Raw genomic sequence first — 9,272 nt, 5'->3', positions numbered from 1 at the left:
GGAGGGGGGGCCGGCAGCCTTCGCGGTCCCGGCACTTTCTGCGGACACGCGTGGAACCGCGGGGCCCCACCCAGCCCCGGCCTCCGCACGGTCCCGGCTCACACAGCGCGGGACAGAGGGGCGCAGGAGGGGACACTGCCCCGGAGCAGTTCCCCGCCTTGCCCCGCTCACGGGTGTGGGGCTGGCACGACCTCTCCCGCAGCAGTCCCTGCTGAGAAAACGCTGAATTCAGGAGGCACAAACTTTTTTTGGTTCTTTTTTGGGGGGGTTCTTCTGGCGGGGGGCGGGTGCTCCACCCCAGGGTGAGTTTCCCAGCTGCATCCCCTGCCCGCGGCAGGGACACACTCGCCTGTGGGCAGCATCCCATCACCACCTCGTCCAGAGGGGCCACTAAGCTAGGGCTGGCAGGCAGACTATGCCAGGGCTGTGATAAGGGGCTCCCCCCTGCCAGGGGGCTGTCGGGAGTCCACCTCAAACCCACTGGAGAGCGGCTGTCGGGAGCATTTGCAGCTCCACTTGTATTTGTGATGCTGGGGAAAGAGGCAGAAAACACCTGCAGTGGAGTGAGGCATTCGTGGCAGGAGCCTGGGGAGCAGTGGTGGAGGGATGTGGCCCCGGAGGGCTGTACAAAGGAGCATGGTCCTCCCTGCTGCTGTGCATCCCCCTGGGAAGCAGCTCAAGCGCAGGCGCTGAGAGGTGCGAGGGGGGCCGAGACCTGCCTTCCTCCCTCTGCACATCCAGCAATTGCAGCTGCAGGTTCAGCCAGCAGAGATGCAGCCCCTGGGGTGCTCTCTTCACTTGGCACCAGGGACAGTGGGGCTCTGAGAAGGGACGTGCACCACGGCTGCCAGAACAGGCCTTTCCTTTGATGCCTTTCCTGAGAGCGGCACTTCCAGCACGAGCACACGAGAGCACGATGCAGTAGCATGAGCACTGAAGGGGAGATGGGTGTCAACCAGAGGAGGCCCTTCCAGCGTTTGGTTCATGTGAGATCCTGCGAAACCACTGCAAGCACGCGTGGACAGCACAGGGTGCGTGGAGCATCCAGGGGAGGCACGGCTGCCGGCGCTGGAGCCTCTGCCCGGCCAGCAGCAGGCAGGGGAAGAGGAGGCGATGTGTAACCTCCTCTTTGATCTCCTCTGCTCGGGCTAACATTGAGTTGTCAGGAAACAAGGAGCTCGGCCTCCATTTCAGCATGATTCATGCTTGGCTGGTGGGGAGAAAAGTGTCAGCTGCTGCTGATTTAAGGGAAGATACCCACCTGTTTCTGTGGGCAATGCTGAAAGGTAATTGAATTAGGGCAGTGGGACAGTGCTGGCACAGCTGCGTTCAGCTCTTCATGCACCCAGGATGGTGGAGCGGAGGGATCCATGCCCGTGCCCAGTGAACCCATTTAGGAGTGAAAACAGCTCCTTCCAAAGGATATATGTACACTCTCTGTACAGAGAGTGTACCTACCAGGATATTTGCCAGTGCCAGGGTTATGGGCATGGACTCCAACTCAACAGCCACCCAAGAACTGGTTGTGTCGGCGCTCCTTCGGGAGGTGCTCCTGAACTGTGAGCTTTTATACACTGCGTGCTTTTTACGCGCTCCTTTTGCAAGTGCATATAAAATGTAGCTGTCGGTTTAAACCTATATATGCAATATATAGCTTCAGTGTATAAAGACAGGGTGTTCTGAGAATGAACTCTGCTGTGGCAATGGGCTGGCCATTTGTTTCTGGCAGTTTTGTTCCCAGACTCGTAATAGTGAGTTATTCTTGTCTGAGGACAGAACAGCTGTAAGGGGAGATTTATAGGGTGAATGTTAAAACTGACTACCTAATAACATTGGGAATTGCAGGAAATCTTTAGGAAGGTCTCCCTGTGACTGGAACCCCAGGGTGATATTAGGGAGCCTGGGTACCCCATCAGGCACTCGTGCAGTGCAGGTGATGGCTGGGACGTGGCAGGATCCAGCCATGGGGCTGGGCAAGCTGCTCCACTGGGTGAAAAAGAGAAACTGCTGCTGCTGCTGCCCTCCGTACCTAATGGCACCAGAATCTCACAGGGAGGTTGGTGGGGACAGTGCAGTGCCACCGAGGGACCTTTCCTTCTGCTTCCACTTCTACTCTCCACTCCCCATGAGCAGGTTCCTGCCTGCACTTTTTCCTGAGTTGCTTCACTAGGAGCTGCAAAAGGCAAGGGGGAGAGCAGGGACAGGGGGTGACTGCTGTCAGAAAAAAGATGTTTTAAAGCTATTTTGAGTTTTGCGGAAACAGCTATTTATTTTCGTTTTGTGGCCACAAGGAAGGAAAGAACAAGCTTCTGTCTCCACCACAGGATCTGTGTAGTCCCGGGTGGCAGATGTGCCTCGGTGGCACCCAGCGACTGCACCCAGTACTGTGGGACACGCTGCCTGCCTTCAGCCCCCACGGTACCCTGCAGAGTGTGGTGGGGCTTTGCTCCTGCTCCTCACAGAGATCGTGGCGGGGAAGTGGGCAGTTGTGCCTCTTCCTGAGGGGCTTTCAGGTAACAAGTGCAACTCAGAGCCTCTCTGTCCTTCCTCCCCACCAGCATGCCAGGGTCTTCGAGGGCTGGGCACCGGTCAAGGGCTCTCTTCCCTTCTTTGGATGTCACTGGGCAATGGGCAACTGCTAGCTGAGACTGATTTAAGAGTAGCTGGCTGGAACACTACCCAGATAGAGCAGCAGGGATAATAAGGAATGATGCAGACAACCAGAGGGGATGGTTGAGGTCCCTTTGAATCATGAGAAATCCCCAGATGCTGTTTGATGGTCCTCTTGTAGCAATACCTCCACTGGGTGTTTACCATGTATCTGGTGAGGAAATGTGACCCTTCTTTTCTCACACGAACACTTGTGATATGGTTCGTGCACCTGTTGGCTCAAGATGTGTCCATGGCAGCTAGTGAAAACATTTAGATGAAGCAAACAGCATCTGCCTGGTGCTCTCCAGGAAGGCTTTAGAGTTGTGTTTGCAACCTTTGAGGCCCCGAGTGGGGAATTCACTTCCCCCCATGGGCAAGTTGATCAGACACCAGCTGGGAAAGCAGAGGATGTGGATGGGATATCCCCTGCGTGGGCTCCTGGAAGCCCCATACTGGTGGTTGCTGAAGCCCACTGCAGTTTCTAAAATAGGCTGGATGGCAAAGGCTCTCTAGATGATGAACAGGGTAAGTGCCAGTCAGCCGGTGTCATTCCTGTGGAATTGATTTGAACACTGCAAAGACTGAATTTAATTTCATGATTAATTATGCCAGGAGACCCAAAGTATTGGATAGGTGCCTTTATTACATAAATATCATGGAAATAATTCTTGGCTCCAAGAGAAGGGGCTTGCATTTTCAGATCTGGAGTAAGACTGGTGTGGGAAGGGCACTCATCCTGTACACTAAATCAAGATGAAAACCCATGGTCAGGAGGCTCGGTGAGACATGCCGGTGCTGAGGCCCTGGGTGACACCAGCTGCACACGCCGCCTCTGGTTTCTCGGCAGGGGACCATGTGCAAGCCCCCGGTGCCAGCACTGCTGCATCAGAGAAGCCCCTGCCTTGAGCCTCTGCCAAAATCTGACTTGTTATTATGGCCAAAGGCACCCAGGTTAGACGTGCAATTTCCACAAGGTGGATGTCTACAGAGGCGCTTGCACATGTATGTGTCCATCTTCTGTACCTGCCTGTAGAGCTGTGTGCAAGAGATGCAGCTATCAACTTGCTTGTTCATGGTGTGTATGCTGCTTTTTTCACGTGCCTTAACTAGTCAGTGCATCAGCTGAGCAGTGGCAACTGCCCATCTGCACAGCATATATACAACAGTGTGTCTTACCATAAACCTTTTTGCTATAGATTAAAAGAAACCAATTTCTTTTGCTTCTGTTGCAGGGTAATGTCAGAAGCAGGGACAACCGTGCTGGCTCAGCCGAAGTGAAGGAATCAGATAAACATGCATGATGCTAAGGCGTTATTAACCTTGTGAATTTAATGTTGTAAATTTGACCTTTCCTCTCCCATCTCTCCCCTCTCTGTGGATCGCTGCTGTCCCTCCTGGACACACCTCTCATTGTGAATTGTGAGATGTCGTGCCTTGCTGTTTGCCGTGCAGGTCACCTTGTGAGTGCTCCGAGACAATTAATCACCCCAGTCCTGATTGAAAATTCTCAGTCCTTCAATTTTGTGGTTGCATTCGACTGAGTAATGTCTTGCAGAGACAGGGGAGAGAAGAGTTTCCAATTCATTTGCAGATATTTGATTATTTTAAAAGGTGTTTTTGTGAAGCATCTCGTAATACGTAAAGTCCCGTGGCTACATATCCTGAAGGAAAACCCGGGGAGCACAGCTCCTCGGTCCAAGCAGGCATGGGTGAGCTGGCCAACGGCAGGCTCAGCTCTCACACAAATCAGGCAGCAGCAAAAGGGATCAATTCCTGCCTGGTACAAGGGCTTTTGGGTCAGAAAATCTGGTCACGCCATGGTGCTGCTTGAACCGGAGAAGGTAAGGTGTATTAACATGCACTGAGCATGAGAATCACAGAGGCTTCAGATGCCAGGGTTTCAGGCTGGGAAAGTAATAAAGAATCACACAAAGCTTTCTGATATTAAATATCAAAAACTTACTGGAAGGAGGAGAGTAACTTTTTATTAAAACACCTGTCTTTCCTTGGCTGCAGAGCTCCTCTTACACCCTTTCCCCATCCCTTCAGGCTTCACTCCCTGATACACTTTTGAGGCCACACATCTTCATCCCTTGCTGCTGTGCAGGGAACGTGGCCCTGCATACCCCACCCATGGGTGTGGAACACTGCAGGGGTTGTTCGGGGGATAAGACCTGCAGGGATTGCCATAATGGGGGCCTCTCTGTATAGTACCAAAGGTTCATTTCAATTATTATGCTTAATGTTGGCTATGATAATGAGTTACTATGTATTATGGTACTGGCTTCATTTCCTTCTCCAAATTTGGTCCCTTCTGGTGTTGGAGCAAGGTTTTTTCCGCCCGAATCACTGTATCATCATCAGAGGTGGTCTATAGGCACAGGACTGTCCTCCAACAGCCCGTCTCCCCTCCTGGAGGCTGTCGTTGGGAGTATGGTTGCCATGGTGGTAGCGAGACAATTAAAATGGCTTTATAACCAGCTGAAAGTACCGACTGTTTCCAGGATACCATATATCCTAATCAATCTCAGCTCTGACAGACCTTGGAGCAAAGCCAGGTCCAACGACAGCAGTTGGTGGCATTTAATTTTTTTCTTCCTTCTTCAGTCCTCTAGGGTTACCTCTCCTGCATGGGTTTGAAGCTGCAGTTCAAGGTGAAAAAAACCTCCATCCTTTCTGGATGTGGTATCTTTCATTCCGCATCCTTTTATTTGGGCCATGCAGCACAAGAAATGTATAAAGTTATCACCACTCTTCGGATCTCTTGACCTGCAAGAAGCTGAACTGGCTTCTTTGCATTGACTGATGTGGGTGCTGCCCTTTAGCTGAGTGCAAGGAATAAGGGATCTCTTTGTTAGAGGCTCCTCCTAACAGGCTGTGCTGCTCCCCCTGCCAGGCCATTCCCCGTGGGTGGTGGGGGCTGGAAGCAATATGTTGGAAGTCACACTGTATCCCAACAGCTTGGGATTCAGAGCTGTCAAGCAGTGGCTCATTGTTAGTACAACTTCTTCCAGAACACCAGAAAAAGAAAAGGCAACTTAAAACTTTTTATGACCTGCTGACACATGAGTCTGGTAGGAATCTGACTGTCTGTGAATCCGGAGGAATAGTGGGGCAGTTTGGAGATCTGCTGCTGCTAGTTACAGGGTTATTTTTCCCTACAGGTAGCAATGTGAGCTGGAGAGCTCCTCCACTTTGCATCTGGTCCTTCCAGCTGGCTTACATGGATCTTCTTTGTGGTGTAGGTACTGCCCTGTGCTGGGTCAGCACTTCAGATGGATGTATAGTATTTTTCTGAGGGCTTCTTGTATCTTTGCCATGATTCAAGAACAGTTGAATTCCCATTTTAGAGAGTTTCTGACTTGTACAAGCCCTGAGGTGACTATGTAATCCCAGGTAGGCAGCTGAGCCAGCCGTGTCCTGCAAGTCTGGATGAGTTTGCAGCGTGAGGCTACAGGATGGCACAAAATGGCACTCCTGATTGCTACTACTGTTCCCCACATTTCTAGAGAACTTAGCTCAGGGTTGCTCTGTGTGGCACTGGACACTTAACCGGTGCAGGTGCTACAATGTGTTTCAGTTTCAGGGCTCTTCTGCATTTCATGGTGACACTGTCTATCTCAATGTTCTCAACTTTTCTTTTTCTTGAATCCTCACTTACAGACAGAATGCTTAAAACAACCACAATTATCAGCATTAAAATAAAATTAACCTGCATCTAACTTAGGTTTATGGCTCTGCTTAAACCTTCTAGGGTTGTGAAGCCTGTTTTGGAAGCTGCTGGTCTACATCTTTGCAATCAATCAATAGCATGCCATCAATCACTGTATATCATTCGCTTTAGATTACCAGACCTTGCACAAGTCTCCTGAATTTCTAGCATGCCCATAGATTTGCTAGCTCTTCACTCTCTGTTTGGATTTACCTGATCCCTCCAGCTGGAAGAGTCTGCAAACAGCCTTCACTTCACAGAAGGGGCACTCCACCTGGACAAACGCTCCTGGCATCTGCTGAAACAACAGATTTGGAAGCATTAGCCTGCTCCATTAGTCTCCAGGTTAGAGGGTCATTGAAAGTCCCCAAAGTAAACCAAAAACCTTGTCTGGAGGCTTTTTCTCCCATAGGAACCAGCTACCTTCAACACTTCCTCAGGGACCAAAGAGAACAGCTTGAAAAAGCCGTAATTTTCCAAAGATAAGCAATTTAGCTATGTAAATGGAAAGTTATGGGTTTCTTTAAAGGCTCTGAATGTATTTTTTCCAAGCCTCCCCCTTGACACCATTAGGTCTTCCTGGCTGTGGATGATTTTGTTTCAAAATGTTTAGAAACTTAGGTTCTAACGAAGGACAATAATTACCCAACTAACAATGAACTTAACCAACCACCCGAGGAGTTGGAATGATTTACAGCTTTCAAAGGAGCTGATGCTAGCTTGCCTTTTGTCTTTCTACTTAATGCCTCTCTAATATTCTTCTCTGGACACAATGACTCTCAGAACTGTTTTTTCTCCTTTTTTTTTTTTTCTTAAATAGAATGCTAAGTCCGTCCACCACCTAATTCTCTGCATACAAAAGAAGATTTAATATCCTCTAAATGACTATAAAGAACAAACCTACCAGATGGCAGACTTCGTTGCTCAAGGGGAATGCAGGCTGCTTTTCTTGGAGAAGCATTTCAATGTGGTTTTGAAAGAGAGAGTCACTAGACGTATTAATCTTTTCCTTAGTGGGGTGCTGTGATATAACTCAGGAGAGGTGCAAGAAGAGGGAAATACAGTTTGTGATCCAACAGAGGAAACAAACGGAGCTGCATGAGGAACCTTTTTTTGCTAATTTCTTGAATCTCTTTGAGAAACATGTTAAATATGACCTTGAGCATCCCTGCAGAAGTTTTGAGATGTAGCGCCTGGATCCTACGCATAACTACAAACCTGAAGAAAGATTTAAGAAAGTTACTAGTATTCAAAGACTACTTCTCCAGATTTAAAACAAGGATGTTGCTGACATATAATCAATGCTTTTCAGGAAGAAACTGTTCTGCTTCATTCTCTTTCCATTTTTCCTATGTCAGAAGCCAACTTGCTAACAAGATCAGTTGATTAAAAGGAGGACTTCTTTAAGAGCAGAAGTTTTGCATCTCACTTATTTTCCAAGTATTCGGCTAAATAATTCATCTGACACATAGCTAAATAATTTCTCTTCATAGATTATCTGAGAAGAGATCACAATATTTACATATGGACCTATTGTTCAGACTTATTTTCTAAATAATTTATTGGAATAATCTGTGCTCTGTGTCTCATTTGTGGCCAGTTCCTTGGGAGATGTTGATATTCTGATGATGTGATATGTTTCTGTTCCCAAGTGGGTGAGTGTAACTTTCTGGAATTATTTTGTGATGTAAGTGGTTGTTATTACGAGTTTGAAATGTGTTTTCACGCTAAATTCACACTTGGTGAGTATTCCTACCAGAAAATGTGTTCCCTAGGATAACTGTGGAAAGCAAACATGAAAAAGGAAGGAACACAGTCAAAGAAAATCCATAAAAAGATTCAGATGAACAGAAATGTGTTTGCAGGACACACTTATCTCTGTTGTGAAGCAATGTGATAAAGGAGGAGACCTCAGATTTACAAGGTAGAAATCGCTATACACCAACCAGCTACATATCCTGTATGGACAACTTGGAAGACAATCAGCTGCCAGACCTGCTACCAAACAAATATGACCCACAGTCACTTGTGTTCTTCTTGAGATATAGGTTACACAGTGAAGTGTCAAGCAAAGTGTAAAGTTACATATGAAATGAAGAAAAGCAAGAAAAGATAAGAAGGGCATATTAATGGGATGGCAACAATCTCAGTATTAGGGATGAAGAAAATAGGGTATTTTATATGTCTCCAAACTAACACAATAGCTTGTAGTAATGGCCACTACCTGATACCTTGAAAGCAAGAGAATAATTTCCATCATGATCTAGTGATCAGCTTTCACCCTGAGTTCAGAGATCTGATCCCCTTATCTTTGCAAGTGCTACTGGGAGACCTGCTTGGTAACAAGAAAAGAATTCAACCTAACAACAGCCCATTCATCCTGGTGCTGTGGCAGGCAAAAAATAAGCATTTATCTGGAACATTAATTCTCTGCAGACCTTTGCTTCAAATCATGTTTGCTGTACGCTGGTATGTATATTAATATAGCCAGAGAGAGGCCTTACTCTCACAGAAAGTCAATTGAACTATGTTTCTCCCCACCATGAAAAAGTAGATTCAAATGGTATACCTGTCACAATACGGTCATATAGTTCAATGGGGAAAAACAACTATTGCAGATTTAATCCCAGCCATCAATTGGGAAGACAGGTTGCAGTTTCCCCCCTTTCCAGTATTCACATCTTTCTCTAAATTTGGAAGGATGTCTTTGGGCCAACTAGAAAAGAGATTGACTTTTTTAGAGCTTTGGCCATGTCTATACAGGGATGGTATTTTTCTGTGTGTATATATGTACATTGTACACACTATATCAAACTCCCTGGTCCACCTTCCTTGTTATGATAGTCTAAGATGCTTCTCTTGACAATCCTTGTGCATACACTGTTTGCTCAGTACTTGGGAGATGTCC

The sequence above is a fragment of the Gymnogyps californianus genome, chromosome 5 (assembly GCF_018139145.2).
Source record: "Gymnogyps californianus isolate 813 chromosome 5, ASM1813914v2, whole genome shotgun sequence".
NCBI classification, from domain to species: domain Eukaryota; kingdom Metazoa; phylum Chordata; class Aves; order Accipitriformes; family Cathartidae; genus Gymnogyps; species Gymnogyps californianus.
The sequence above is the reverse complement of the archived record's forward strand: the minus strand, read 5'-3'. Positions refer to the sequence as shown.